The following is a 15,565-nucleotide window of genomic DNA, read 5'->3' as shown; positions in this document are numbered from 1 at the left end:
GAGCCGTGGCACTGTCCCGGCCCTGCTGACAGACGGCCCAGCACTGGGCCGGGACCGCCTTGTTCCCTATGCCTCCCCATGTCTCCTCTTCACAACCGCTTAGCCTCTCCATCACCCTGGTCCACCTGCCCTCACCTGCAGGCCAGTTGGTGTGAGAGTACAGTGAGATGCTTTATGCTTATTGCAGGGGGTGGGGCTCGCAGGCCAGCAGATTTGAGCACTGAGTTCTAAAAGTGGGGACCCTGGACCGGCAGCGTCGGCACCACCTGGGAACTTAGCAACGCAAGTTCTTGAGCTCCACCCCAGACTCACTGTCTCAAAAAAACTTGGTGTTTCTTTCGTTTATGTTCACGCTCACAATTCTTCTGCAATCCGAGGTGTGGCTGTTTTCCCATACGGACCGAGTCTCAGACACCAGCCAGGTGTCCTGCAACCAGCTCTGACCCTAGCTGGAGTTGGCACAGGCCTTGCAGGTGTTTAACAACCATCTCCACTTCAAGTGCCTGTCACAAGCGGTGGGTCCCCAGGTTACCCACACTTCTGTCCAATTCAGCTTTAAATTGGAGGTTCCCATGACCCTGTCCTCAGGGTCACTCATTTGCTATAGAGTGGCTCACAGAGCGGAAGAAGACAGTTTACTTGCTATTGTGATTTACAACAAAGGGTATTTGGAAGGATACACATGAGCAGCTAGATAAAGACATACAGGGCGAGGGCCTGAGCACAGGAGCGCCTGTCCCTGTGGGCAGACTTGGTGTGCACCGCCCACCCGCCCGCCCGCCACTTCCGCCTGTTTGCCAGCCTGGACGCTCTCCAAAGCTCGGGCGTCAGGGGTGTTTATGGAGGCTTCATCGTGGGGTCACGCTTGGTTGTTACTCAGTCTCTGGCTTCCCTCCCTGGAGGCTGGGGAGTGGGGCTGAAAGTCCTACGTGTCTAATCATGGTCTGCGAGCCCACCAGCCACATCATTAGACCAAAAGACATGGTCACCAGGAAATTCTAAGGGATTTAGGAGCTGTGTGTTAGGAGCTGGGGTCTGATATCAACTATTAGAATAAAAGATGCTCCAAGCACCTTGATCATTTAGGAAATTACACAGATTTTTGGAGCTCTGGCCAGGAGCTGGGGATGGTGACCAAAATACGTATTCTTATTACATGACAATATCACACTTGCTGAATCAGAAACTTGGGGGGTGGGGCCTGGCAAATGTGCCCCACAAAACCCCCAGGGGTTCGGATGCAGTTCGAGTGTGAGAACCACTGACTTAGAATATGAGAAGGAACCGGATGGTGATGAATCAATCAAAATGGGAACATCACTTTCTTTAGACAGACGTGCGCCGTCCTTGTTCTAAAGAACTCGGAGCAGCTCCGGGACACAGGGCTGACGTGGTCTGGTCCGTAATCTGAGCACCTGCTTGGGCCTCTGCGGTGCCCAGCTAGGTCCCGACCGACCACCCGGGCCAGGGCTGGTGCAGCCCAGGACAGATGCCTGCCCCCCGCAAAGGAAGGTCCTGCGTCCCAGCCCCATTCTGAGCTCAGGGAGGCTGGTGCCTTGGCCAGCCGGCTTCTGGTTGGGTTTGATCAACAGGAGACAGTGGCAGGGGTCAGAGGGCAGGAGGATAGGGTGGTCAGTACAGTGGCGTGCCCGCAGACTTTTAGCAACCTGGTTCGAGGGAGGGTTGTGGAAAGTCCTGGTTTGCCTGTTCGCCCAGCTCTGTGGTGTGAATAGATGCGCAGAAGTATTTCCACCACACGGACGCATGGAAACGGATAGCCTCGTGACCATGGCCAGTAGAAAATCAGCAAAATCACTGAGTGATGACTTTTGAGTATTATCTTTGTTTTGAATATAATTTATTAATTGTAAGTTTATATAATTTAATTTTTAATAAGGGGTGTGTTTAACAACTGGCTCACAAAACTCCCAAAACGCCAACAGTCAGCTTTTGCAAGCAGGCAGGAGCTTGTTTGGTCACCCCACCGGGCCGGGCGTCCTGGCCCTCCTGTCTGGGGGATCTCTGCACCTGCTCCAGCCCCGTGACTCCTCCCCACCCAGGGCGGCCTGGCACCGGCTCTGCTGGCACGCTCTCCCCTTGTCCCTCCAGCCTGGGCAGACCTGGCTTCCTGCTGTGCTGTCCCCAGTATGCCTCAAGGGCACTCCTTGTTCCTTTGTCAGGCAACCCAAAGCTGGTGTCCCGGGGGTGGGGGACAGCAGAGCAGATGCCCGCTCCTACTCTCTTTCACTTATCAGCCTTCTGCAGAAGATGCCACTAGAGGGAATGATTCTGAGACCGGAAACCCACAGGTGCATGGCGGATTCTGGAGTACAAAGGTACTCCACAAAGGTGACTGCACCCCAGGCATGGCCGGCAGGCATGGCCGTGTTGGGAGGCGCTGCGGCCTCATCTGCCATGATCACAATGCACATGGCCTTGGGCCTGACAATGCCATGTGAGCTCTTTGTCTTAGAGACTGACTCACACCGTGTGAAATGATGTCTGCTTAAAGTTATTCATCACAGTCCTGTTTAGAAGAGCTGAAAACAAATACGACCCAGTGTCAATCATGAAGACACTCATTAACTGGGTTCTGGCATATTCTTAAATGGAACATTTTGCAGCCACTCTTTACATAATGACACGAGAGGTGCTCTGTGGTCACGAGTGAAGGCAGGATGTCCGGATGGGGGTGGAGTTTGCTTCCCCGCACAGGCTGGACGAGGGGGCCGCCCTGCTTCTCACTGCTGCATTCCTAGCTCCCAGAGCCGGGGATCCCTGAACCCCTGGGGTGTGGGAGAAGCGGAAGAGGTCTGAGTTTGGGCCTGGGGTGGTCAGGGAAGGCTGATCAGAAGAAGTGACCTTTCCACTGAGACCTGAAGAATGGGTGAGAAGCCAGCCGTGGGAAGAGCATTCCCGACAGAGAGAACAGCATGGGCAAAGGCCCTGGGGCTGGAAGGGCAGGTGTGTGTGAGGTGGCAGTGGGGCCCAGGGTTCTAAACTCCAGGGATGAGGATGTGGGGGGTGTTGAAAAGATAGAGAGAAGGCTGACCACACAGGGCTTTGATAGGCAGTGGGGTGAGGAACTTGCCTCAGAAGCCACTTCCCAGCTGTGTGACCTCAGACAAGTGACTTCACTGGTCTGGGCCTTAGCTTGCTCAAGGGTGAAATGGGGATGCAAGTAAGACCACTGCACAAGATTGGGAATGATGCATCACACTGAGAACTGTGCCTGGTGCATGGTAAGCTCTGGAGAAATGCTAGCTGCCATTATTATTATTATTATTATTATTATTATTGGAGGATCCCAGGAGATAGAGCCAGGCCTAAAAACCAAGTCACCTGGCTCGGGGTTCTGTGTTTTTTCCATTCTGACTGCTCCTTCCCACCTCTCCCTGCACACGCCCCAATTTGGAAGAGTGTGCAGCTGGCTGAGGTCCAGGGTCTGGGTGCTGTCCAAGCTCCTAATTGGGAGCTTCTGTGTCTCTAATACTATGACCACATTCCTGGAAAGAGGGCTTGGTGTGCCTACCCGCCAGTGCCCCGGCAGGCACCACCTCCCGCTCCGAGTGGGAAGGAGCTGGAGAGTGGCCCCAGGCTGTGTGCTGGCGGCATGATGGCTAAGGGGCCCTTGGGGCCTTGCTGGGGTTCTGGGGCCGTGGGGAGGACTCCCCAGGTGCTCAGGAACACAGTGCCCCTTTGCATGATCCTCTGATCTCCGGCAGGCACTGGGTGGGGCTGAGCTCTGGGTAGGCGCCTGACTCCCTGGCCTGACCTGCTGGCTCGGGGCAGGCAGCGACTGGCAGAGGGAAGATGCGGCCAGGAGGAGAAGGGGGGACTGGGAGGCAGGTCCTGCCAGGTGCCTCCACTCCTTGCACCAGGAAGCCTGCTTCTGTCTGAGTGCCAAAGCTGGCCCCTGGAATCGCTCTTCCTTTCTCCCAGCTGCTCAGAGAAGCAGCTGTCACTCTTCTTCCTTCACACCCCAGCCCAGCAGCAGACCGTGCCGACGACTTGCACGGGTATCTGGAATGTGACCCTCTGCACCACTCCTGCTGCTGCCGTGGTTGGTCCTGGATTGCTGCAAGGCCTCCCAACCTCAGCCCACCTTCCAGGCAGCAGCTTGGGTGACCACGGGGAGCTGGTGGTGTCCCTGGTCCTGCAGTGACTGACTTCCCTCTCACCCAGGGTGTAAACCTGTCTGGTCTGACCCCTTCCACCTTGGCCTTCCTGGGCCCCTCGCTGCGCCCAAACACTCCACCACAGGGCCATGGCCTGTGCTGTTCCCTGGGCCTAGACTGCTCTTCCCCCAGACTGCCACACGACTCATTCCTCCGTTCACTCAGGTCTGTGCCCAAATGAATTCTCAGTGGCCAGAGCACCCTCCTGAGCCAGCTGCGTTCCTGCGTGGCCCCTACCCCCACTTTACAGACTGCGCGCTTACTTGTTCGGTGTTTGAATCCCCACACTGGGGTGCGAGTTCCCAGAGGACAGGCTATTTTCAGTTCTGTTCCCTGGCCCATCTCAAGTCTAGTAGAGGGCCTGACGCATAGTAGCTGCTCAACAAATACTACTCCATGAATTGAGCCACCGGCACATTCCTTAAGCAAGACACCACTGGGACCACGTTCCCTGGGTTCCTTCCTCTGGGACTGGCCTTTCTGTCCCTGGTGACACAATGTCAGAGGGTGCCTTCCAAGCCCTGGCTCTCCCTCCAGCAGAGGCCCAGGAGAGGGAGCCCGGAGGGGGGAGCTGGCCTTCTTTCTGGCTGCTGGTTGGGCAGGTCCCATGTCATCCAGCCAGCCAGCAAGCCTAGTGCTCTGCTCAGGCAGTGTCAGGGATAAAACCAGAGGCAGTGCCGGGGAAGCTCACAGATGGGGAAGGGGACTGCGACCAGGAAAAGGCAAATGCAAAACAGATGAGGAAGATTCTGACCCAGCTAGCAGAGCTGAGGCACTTTCTGCAGGAGTGCAGAGGAAAGACGGGGAGACGCACGCCAAAGAGAGCTGGAGCAGAGGGAGACCGCCTCCTGGGAGGGGCGGGGACGGCAGAGCGGGCCTGGGTTCTCTCCACGGGACTTTCCACCTCAGATGTCCCAGAAATCGGCCCTTCCCACTCTCTGCCCCTTTCTGGCATCAAGTGGCTAGGGGAGCGGTGGGGGTGTGTAATCGGAATTACTGGTCAACAGTGTAAGCTTAGCCATGTGAACTGTTACAGTGCAAACCCCATGCGGCTCCCGGCCGGAGTTCAGACACCCTCACATCTTGGAGACAGAGGAGACGACGGGGAGCACTGGGCTGAATGGTGGCTCCCAAAAGATATGTGGAAGCCCAAACCCCAGGAACCTGTGAGTGTGACCTTATTGGGAAAGAGGGTCTTTGCAGACACAATTGAGTTCAGGGCCCCTATCAGAGAGAGGGAGGCTGGAGGCACAGGGAAGGCTGCAGAGACTGGAGAGAGGTGGTCACAAGCCAGAAAGCCTGGGGCCACCAGGAGCTGGAAGAGGCAGGAGGCTCCTCCCTGGAGCCTCTGGAGAGGGCACAGCCCTGCCCACACCCTGATGTAGGATGTTCCGGCCTCTAGACTGAGGGAGAATAAATGTTTGTTGTTTAAGCTCTGTCTGCGGCCATCTGTGACAGCAGCCCCAGGACCCTCCTACAGGAAGGATTGCAGAGGGATTAAAACCTGACTGCAAGGCGATCTTGTTTAGAGTTACCTTTCCTTCCAAGTTTCAGGTTTGGGCTTAAGTGTGGTTGCCACCCAGCTGTGTACCCTGCTCCCCCTCCTGGGAGCTGGGGAGGCGTGGTGCACCCACAGGCAGAGGAGGAGATTCCTCCTGAGGTTCCCTGCGGTGAGGTGCCCCTTCCCACCCAGAGCCTGGCTTGGAGTTTGCCCAAGGAGGAGTCGCACGGGGCCAGGGCACACAGGGGAGCTTGTGAGGGGGCAGCCTGGCTTCCCTTGACCTTGTCTGCCTGTGACTGTGGCCGGGAAGCCCAGTTTTGCTGTCAGTCCTGGAGGCCGTTTAAAGCAGGAAAACAGATCACAGGGGAGTGCAGTCCTACTAATTATGGGGGAGGCGCCCAGTTCCTGGCTGAACCCCAGTATCCCAGGGGGCGTGCTGCTCCCTGGGAAGGTGGTGGGAGGGTGCTGCAAGGCCAGGGGTGAGAAATGGGGGCACCGTTTATGTACGGAGCATTCACCCTGCCCATGGAGCTTAGCACATCACATGCATTACAAGACAGGGCGTCTCATCTTCCTTCCCAAGGTGTGTGAGTGGCAGGCCTGGGCTCAGAACCCTGAAGAGCCCGATCTTGGCAGGGTAGCTGAGAAGGCATGAAAAGGGCTCTTGACCAAGCCCAGGGCCTGGGGTGGGACAGCAGAGGCCAAGGGTTCAGGGGGAGCAGTGGCCAAGGTTGGGAGGGGCGGAAGTGGGGCTGGAGTGACCCCACAGGGGCAGGGCCACTACCCAGCCTACTGTGTGTTCTCCTGGGGGAGCCTGGGGTGACAAGGCTGGGAGGGACCCTGACTCAGGTCTGGGGGTGGCAGCTGAGTTCCAGGTGATTCTCATGAGCAACCGGGGTTGTGGAGGACCCAGAGAAATCAGGGTTCAAACTGTAGCCCCGCCCTCATTCGAAGGATGGGGAAGTGAGGCCTGGGATGAGCCTTGAGTGGGGTTAGATGGACAGAGAAGCCTGGGCTGGGGGAACAGTGTGAGCAAAGGTTAGGTGTGAGCCTTTGAGAACTAGAAGCTCAGCGCGGCTGCAGCAAGGCAGGGTGGAGAGGCAGGCTGGGGCCTTGGCATCTCTGCCAGGTCCGTTGCTCCTCTGCAGGACTAGAGACCCGCACTGTGAAGCACAGGTTGCAGGTGGGGTGGGGGTGGGGCGTGTGAGGAGGAGCTGGGGTGGCTCCTTCACTGTTCACCATCTGTCAGGTTCTGGCCCCACCCTAGAAGCTCCCAGTGGAGTCAGAAAACCTATGGCCTATCTTGGCCAGCCTAACCCAGCGCAAAGGGGAGCACCACCCTTTCTCGAGGGCCTCAGGGTGGCAGGTGTGCAGGACATTGGGGAGGGCTGCCCCCCAGCAGGCTGTGGTGCTGGGCCTGGTGCGCTAAAAGCCTCCACTCCCAGCTGCAGTGGGAGGGAGTGGAGTCACTTATGTGACAATGGCCGATGGCAGGTTTCCAGCACCTTCTGTATGGGGCACATGCTGGGGCCTCCTGGGGAGGGGTGCCCTTTGCCCTTCAGGCAGCACTTTGAGGGGGGAACCAGAGTTAGCCCACTGTACTACTGGGGAGACTGAGGCCCAGGGGTCACAGCACTTTCCCAAGATCACAGGATGGCAAGCGTGGTGCTGGGGTTCCCACCCAGGCTCCCTGACTCCACGGCCCACATGCTTAACCCTCATCACTCCAGGGCCAGAGGGCCACCTCTCTGGAGACCCATCTCCTCTCTGCCCCATCAGGCCCCCACACCAGACCCCACAGCTCCCCTGCAGAAGGCCCTGCCCCCTCCATACCTCTGGCCCCCTCCTTACCTGGTAACAAACAGGCCGGTGCTGTAGGGCTGACAGGTGACCAGTGCCAGATGGAGAGGAGCGGGCACAGTGGAGCTGTCCAGCCCCCAGGGGACCCCCCACTTGGATGTGGCAACAGGAAGGGGGTGGTGGCGAGGGGGCTGGAGGGTAAGGGGGTGGGGGACAGGAGGCCAGGCTGTTTGTCGCATCACAAAGTCCTGCCCTGGTCTGGCTGGGCATCAGGAGGGGGAAGGGTCAGAGGCTCTGCCTGGGGCCTGGCCAGCCCCAGCTCCACCCCCCCAACAGTGGCTCCACCAAAGCACTCAGAGCCTCTGTGGGGGCACCTTGAAAGTGGGCACACCATGCCAAGTTGAGCCCAAGGCAAGAGGTTGCCTGGCGAGAGGCCCTGCAACTGGGTGCTCAGAACTCTGGCCTGGGGACAGGCGTTACTGGGGCAGCCAGTGCCACCGCCTCCTTGTGGTGTGGCCTGGGGCCAGGGTCTGCACCTCTGCAAGGTGCAGTCTCCTCATCTGTCCCATGGGACTGTACCCAGGATGCCAGGCCTACGTGCCCTCCACACCTGCAACAGGGCAGGTTCCATTCTCTATTTACTGGAGCTTTCTGGACAGGGGTGCAACGAAGAACAAGATCACCGAGCATTCCAAAAGCAGGTGGGAGCCAGCACCTGCCTCAAGGGCAGAAGTGAGAACAGACTGGGCGTGGGGAGGAGGTGCCCAGAGGGCAGGGTCGCTGCTACCATTCAGAAGGGCCTGCAAAGCATCTTGTCCAACATTCCCAAACTTGTTTCCCCAGCAGCTGCAGAGGCTTTTAAACAATTTTTATTTACTTACTTTTTAAAAAGTTTATTTATTTTTAGAGAGAAGGGAGGGAGAAAGAGAGGGAGAGAAACATCAATGTGTGGTTGTCTGTTATGCACCCCCTACTGGGGACCTGCCCCACAACCCAGGCATGTGCCCTGACCAGGAATTGAACCTGCAACCTTTTGGTTCACAGGCTGGCACTGAATCCACTGAGCCACACCAGCCAGGGCTGCAGAGGCTTTTAATAAACAAAAAAAATCTCACTTGGGAGTGCCGATATGAAGAATTCTAAATTAAAAAAAATTATTTTACTGATTTATATCAATTTTATAAATTAAAATAAATACATTTACTTATTGCAAATCCAGTAATAGCCACACAGCTTGTAAGTAATGACACCATGATTAGAATCCATATCTAGGTTTAAATAAAATATGTCCGAGCCTCATTCATAACAAGTAGTCCTGAGCCAGCCCTCAGCCCCTGTACCTCTTGCTAAGTGGCCCCAGGTGCAGCGCTAGCAGCAGCCAGCCTAAGTTCACAGCTTGGTTTCACCTGGGAACCACCAAGCCCAGCACAAGTAGCAGCCATCTCAGATTGCTTTATAGCTCAGGCAGGGTGGCCCCAGGCAACACAGGTGGGGGCTGACCTTGGCCCACACCACCTGGGAAACCCCAGAGCCAGCGCACCCAGTGGACAGCTACAGACTGTGTCAGGGCACCACCACCCTGCCCCTGAACAGCTGGTCCTCCACAGACAGTAGAGGTTGGTGGTCAGTGGTCCCAGCTGGTCCTCACAGCTGACTGGCCTGGGAAAATCCCTCCCATTGATCTGCCAACAGCAAACAAGGCTCAACTACAAGAGGAGGAGGTACTCAGCCCACACGAAGGGTGCACCTTGAGTACCCAGCTTGGGTGATAGGGGAGGCTGTGCACCGGACCCTACAGGACACCTACTACATTAGGCCATGCTACGATGATGGGGAGTCATAGCAGCTCTACCTAATACATAGAAACAAACACCAGGAAGCTGCTAAAATGAGGAGACAAAGAAACATGGCCCAAATGAAAGAACAGATCAAAACTCCAGAAAAAGAACTAAACAAAATGGAGATAAGAAGTCTATCAGATGCAGAGCTCAAAACACTGGTTATAAGGATACTCAAGGAACTTAGTGAGGACCTCAGCAGCATAAAAAAGATCCAGTCAGAAATGATGGATACACTAATTAAAATAAAGAACAATTTACAGGGAACCAACAGTAGAGTGGATGAAGCTGAGAATCCCCAGTAGGTAACTAACTGATTTGGAACATTAGGAAGCAAAAAACAACAAATCAGAACAACAAGAAGAGAAAAGAATAAAAAAAAATGAGGATAGCGTAAGCAGCCTCTGGGACAACTTCAAGTGTTCAACATTCGCATCATAGGGGTGCCAGATGGAGAAGAGAAAGAGCAAGAGATTGGAAACCTATTTGAAAAAATAATGAAAGAAAACTTCCCTAATTTGGTGAAGGAAAGTCCACAAAGCACAGAGTGTCCCAAACATGATGTATGCAAAGGTTAAAGACTTAAAGACCCACTCCAAGACACATCATAATGAAAATGCCAAAGGTTAAAGATAAATAAAGAATCTTAAAAGCAGGAAGAAAAAAAGCAGTTAGTTACCTACAGGGGTATTCCCATAAGACTGTCATCTGATTTCTCAAAAGAAACTTTGTAGGCTAGAAGGGATTGACAAGAAATATTCAAAGTCACAAAAAGTGGGGGCCCAATATTGCTCTACCCAGCAAAGACATCATTTAGAATGGAAGGGCAGATAAAGAGCTTCCTAGAAAAAAGACTAAAGGAGTTCATCATCATTAAACCATTACTATATGAAATGTTAAAGGGACTTATTTAAGAAAAAGAAGAAAATCAAAACTAGGAACAATAAAATGGTGACAAATACAAATCTATCAACAATTGAATCTAAAAACCAAACTAAGCAAACACGAACAGAGACAATCATGGATACAGAGAGCATTTTGGTGGCTGCCAGATGGGAGGGGGTTATGGGGGAGTGAATGGAGAGATGAGGGGACTAAGAAGTATAGACAGGTAGTTACAGAGGGGATGTAAAGTGCAGTACAGGGAATAGAGAAGCCAAAGGACTTATACACATGACCCATGGACATGAACAATGGTGTGGGGATTGCCTGAGGGAGTGGGACGGGGAGCTGGGTGGAGGGGGCAAAGGGGAAAACATTGGGACAACTGTAATATCATAATCAATGAAATATAATAAAAAACAAGTAGTCCTTTATAATGACAAAATTGAAAACAACAACTGTGTGAAAGCTACGGTGTCTGTATGTCCGAAGGCTGTCAATACAACGACGATGACTGACTAGTGTCACGTCTGGGGTTCTGAGGCTGGGCCTGGGGGCGTCCGGGCGAGCAAAAAAGCACAGGCATGCACAGCTTGTCAACTGTACTGGCTACAGGGGAGGCTATGCTTTGTCTCATAAGAATTCCTCGGATTGCCCTGGCTGGTGTAGCTCAGTGGATTGAGCTCGGGCTGTGAACAAAAGATTTGCCAGTTCAATTCCCAGTCAGGGCACATGCCTGGGTTTCGGGCCAGGTCCCCAGTGGGGGCCACGTGAGAGGCAACCACACACTGATGTTTCTCTCCCTCTCTTTCTCCCTCCCTTCTCCTCTCTCTAAAAATGAGTAAATAAAATCTTAAAAAAAAAAAAAAAAGAATTCCTCGGATTACCTCTCACAGAAAGGAAGGACCTGACGGCTGAATGGATGTGACTTCCCACTCACCTAACCTCTTCGGACATTTCAATCCTGCCTCTGCCCTGGAGCAGTGGCCTGTCTCCTGGGGTCCGATGGCGGCAGCACAACCTCCCCTGTGTTCGGGCACCTGGGCCTTTGATTCAAGGATGTAAAGCAAGGGATGTGGAGAGTGTTCTCTGGCCCTGACTGACGTTGGTGCGTGAGTGGAGGTTTCGTTTGCAGGGACAAAGGCATCACGTGCTTGTTAATCAGCTTCTCTTCTGTGTGTTTGGTGGTGTGTGAGGCCCCCTCCTGCCCAGGTCTAAGGCCAGGACTCGGACCATGTTGTTTTTAATACATCACACTCCTCATCAGAGGTTCAGCTCTCAGGTGGAGGCTGCATGATCCTGACATCTTGGGTAAAAATTTTAACTTTCAGCAATGAAGCTGTTTTGAAAATAGCAAAGGTTGGAAATGAGGGGTTTGGGATGTCCGGTGCTTGTTTTGACAAGCTAATCACACCGTGACTGCACAGGACAGAGAGCGAGCTCTGAGTCACGCTGATTACAAGCTGCCCAGTGTCATAGTCTTACGCAGCCTCTCAGTGTGCTTCGACTCAATGATTTGGGGAAAAGCCCGGGTATTCTGAGGGCAGAAGTTGGGATCAGCTTGTACCGCAAGCCGATAGGTTGGTGGTGCCAATGTACTGATAATTTTGATTCATCACACTGATGAATAGATTGTTTTTGCTGCAGTTAAATAGTTACAAATACAATTTTTACATGAGAGCTTAATACAATATTTGTGGGGCTCCAGAAGGCCCAGGAGGCCAGCCAGGCCCCCAACATCACCATGCCAAGCAGTTGCCAGGTCACACGGGGAAGCCGCCACCTCCTGGCCACCCAGCGCAGCTCCCCAGGCCGGGACGCTGGTTCTGAGTTCTCCCTGCAGATAGCTTTCCGGCTGGTCCTCGGACTTACTGCTGGGCTCCTGGGAATGTATCTGAAGAGCCCACCTCAGAAGCCCAGGGGGAAAATTCACTTCGTGTGCCCAGAGACAGGCCCTTCAAAGTGTCCCCCCTGTGGGATGTGTGCTAGTCTGGTGGCTCTTGGACAAACCGATCATCTCATTTCATCCTTTTCCAGTTCTTGTTCTTTCAAGTCTTTTGAGGACCTTTTGAATTTGTGCCTCTGGCTAGGGAAGCCCCCGGGGGAACTTGTGGGGAAGTTATGTGAAAGCCAGGCTTGGGCAGGCAGCTCCGATCCCTGCCCTTGGGAACCAAGGGGGAGGCTGACATGTGGGATCTGGGCAACAAGTTTAATACCAAGGTCGCTTTGTTACTTGTTAAGAACTTAGGATAACCTCCAAGGTGAGGAAAGGAACAGACAACACTGCCATCTAGTGGCAAATGGGTTGGACAGCGCCCATGATGGCAGTTCCAGATCCAGTTCCTACTCAGAACATTTTTAGCATCAGAACGAATCTCTGACCCTGTGCGACAGAGGCCCTACGCAGCAGGGGGATTTGCAAGTTCCTGGTCTCTCCAGCCAAGGTACTGTCATCACCCAAGGAGTCACCTGCTGTGCAGCAGGCACCATGTGAAGCTTCAGACCTGCATTCACTCCCAGGGGGGAGCCCCACTTTACCTGGGGACGAGTTGGGGACACTGTCTAGCTTGGGGGAAGTGTAAGTGAGACTGGAAGTGTGGCCTTTTAACTTCCCCTTTTTTATGTTTTAAGGGAACTTCCCTGATAGGCCTCAGGTCACACAGCAGCTGTGTGAGGGCAGGAGCTCCTGAGCCAGTCCCTTCGGGCTCCTCCTCTGCAGCTCTGCTGGCCCTCTGGGTGGGAGGCAGGTCCCTGTGGGGGCAAAGCACGCCCAGGTGCTGGCCTGCCCTTGCCCACTGCTCTGCCCTCTCTGAGCCCCAGTCTCCGCACCAACCTGTCAGTGAGAAACACGCTTCCTCGGACTTCAGTGTGGAAAACATTCAGCCCAGAGCAGAGACACATGCTGTTTCTTTGTTCTTTCCTTGATCTTTAAATATTAGGTATTCGAGAAATGCAAATGTAACTCAGAAAAAAAAAGAAAAGCAAAGGCGAGAAAGAGACTGGGGTTCACCTCTATCAATTTTGCTAAACTGCACATAATGCAGAAATTTCTGTGGTGAACAGAAACCACAGGGAGGCTTTTGTTTCTGTCTAAGAATAGATAAGAATGGATTTCATATTCCAGTGAGTGTCTTAGAATCCAATTAAAAATCAGAAAGAGATGTTCGCTCCATTTAAGTCTTAAGTGCACCTTATGCTTAATTTCAAACAAAGCCCAGAATAAGCCAATGCTTGCAAAATGTTAAAGAGACACCCCAGCCTCTTTTAAACCACACACAGAACAAGGAGAAAGTGGCCTCTGCTTGCAGGAGTGTAATGCCCTCAGGTGACCAAGAGAGGGCAGAGCTACACAACCCTTAGCTGCCAGGCATGTGGAGGAGGTGAAGATCCAGCCCTCTGAGAGAAGGAGGAGAGAGATGGAGGAAGGTGGGGGGGGGGGGGGGGGGAGGCAGGCGTCAGAATGACCCCAACCAGGGAGGCAGAGCTGGTTGGGCACTTGTTGGACAAGGTACCAGCTGGGAGAGCTTGGGCCATGCTGTTTAATCTGGCGCCCCTCAACTGGAAGTGGGGTGCTGCTTCGTTATCAGGGGGTGGGGAGCCTGCCTCAAGCACCCACGCAGTGCACAGAGTAGAAACTCCTGGGAATGAATTACTCCACTTAGTCACCTTGTAGAAATTGTGAACAGAGGCCAGAAAACTGCCAAATGCTCTAGCTGCCAAGGAAGGGGATGACAGGTTCCAGAACCCACATTAAGGTAAGGGCAACACAGTCCCCAGTCAAGAGCCCAGATGTAGGAACATTTGTAATAAGCGGGGTAACTGGCGCGATTTACGTGCTTTGTGTGCGTTGTCTCCTTTGCGCCTCTCAGCAGCCCCTGAGGCCGGTGCTGTGGTCCACCCACATTTACAGGTGGGAAAACTCAGGCAGAGCGAGAGCAGGCGGCTTGCCACCGGCCACCCAGCTGGCAAGTGGTGGGGCTGCAGCCGAAGTTGGTGGCCTCAACCATTATGCCACGCATTGCCCTTCTGAACAAAAAGGGACCCATGAGCTGGTCAGAGCAGGCCGGCCCCAAGTCCATTAGCACCCCTTGAATCGGAATTATTCCGCATTCCAGCAGAGCCCAGGACTCCGCCTCCAGCGCAACTCCACAGAAGGGATAAAGATCTGGGTCTGTCTGAATGACAGATATGGAAGCAGCAAGTGATGAGGACAGTTGTGGTGGTGGGTGGGAGACTTGGAGAAGGAACAGGTTCCATGGGTCCATGGGGTGGCCGTGGTAATGGACCACCACTTCAGCCTTGAACCTGGGGAGCTATGGAAACCACTATTGGCGACAATTTATGGAGCACCTACTGTGAGCCCATCACACCGTGGGGCATTTTCCAGAGGACTCTACTGTGGTCGGAGTGATTGCCAGGGTCCCCTAAGAGCAAGTGGGATGGAAGCCAGGCCTGGGAGACAGCGCCTGCACCCACAGCTACTGGGTGCCCCGTGTGAGGCTGTCACCTGGGCAGGGGGTAGTGCTCTCCTGTAGGATGGAGGTTCCCAACACTAAGATCTGCTGAGGAAACTTTCTTGCTGCCTCCAGATCCGGCCGCTGCCTGATGCTGACTCCTGCTCTGCAGTGAGCACTGCGCAAAGGACAGCGTCATCCCTCAGAGGAGTGGGAGCCAGGCCATTCGGCCACATTCCGCCTTCTACCAGCTGTAGGCCAAGCGTGGGAAGCAAGCAATGAGGGGCCCCCACAACCTCTGTGAGTAGGGCAATTCCCACTCAGTGCAGGACGAGGGCGGCATCACAGCTCTTTCCCTTCAGCGACCGGGCTGAGGCACGGGGGAGGGGGACCCACTCGTCCTCACCCGTCAGTCTCAGTCCATTCAGGCTGCTGTAAAACACCCGGACTGGGGCGCTTATAAACAGCAGAGATTCACTGCTCACAGTTCTGGAGGCTGGAAATTAGAGATCAAGGCGCCACCACGATTGGGTGAGGGCCCTCTCCTGGGCTGCAGACTCCCTGCTGTACCCTCCCATGGTTGGGCGGGGGGAGGGAACTTGGAAGGGTCTGTTTTATAAGGGCGCTACTCTCATTCATGATGGTTTCACCCTTATGAGCTATCACCTCTCAAAGCTCCTTTCCATTGATGCCATTATCTCCGGGGATTAGGATTTCAATGAGTAAACTTTTGGGGAAAGCACATTCAGACCACAGAACCATACGCACCCACCCACCCTCTCTAAGGCATGCCTACTGCAGAGAGGCAGGTGGTCCTAGAGCCAGGGAGGGGGTGGGGGGGCGCCTGGCACAGGTGGAGGCCCTGGCGTGGTAGAGGTCAGAGACCCAAAGGGCCTGGGACATTAGCAGGCC

This window comes from Phyllostomus discolor, chromosome 12 (assembly GCF_004126475.2).
Source record: "Phyllostomus discolor isolate MPI-MPIP mPhyDis1 chromosome 12, mPhyDis1.pri.v3, whole genome shotgun sequence".
Lineage (NCBI taxonomy): Eukaryota > Metazoa > Chordata > Mammalia > Chiroptera > Phyllostomidae > Phyllostomus > Phyllostomus discolor.
This window is presented reverse-complemented; position numbering follows the sequence as displayed.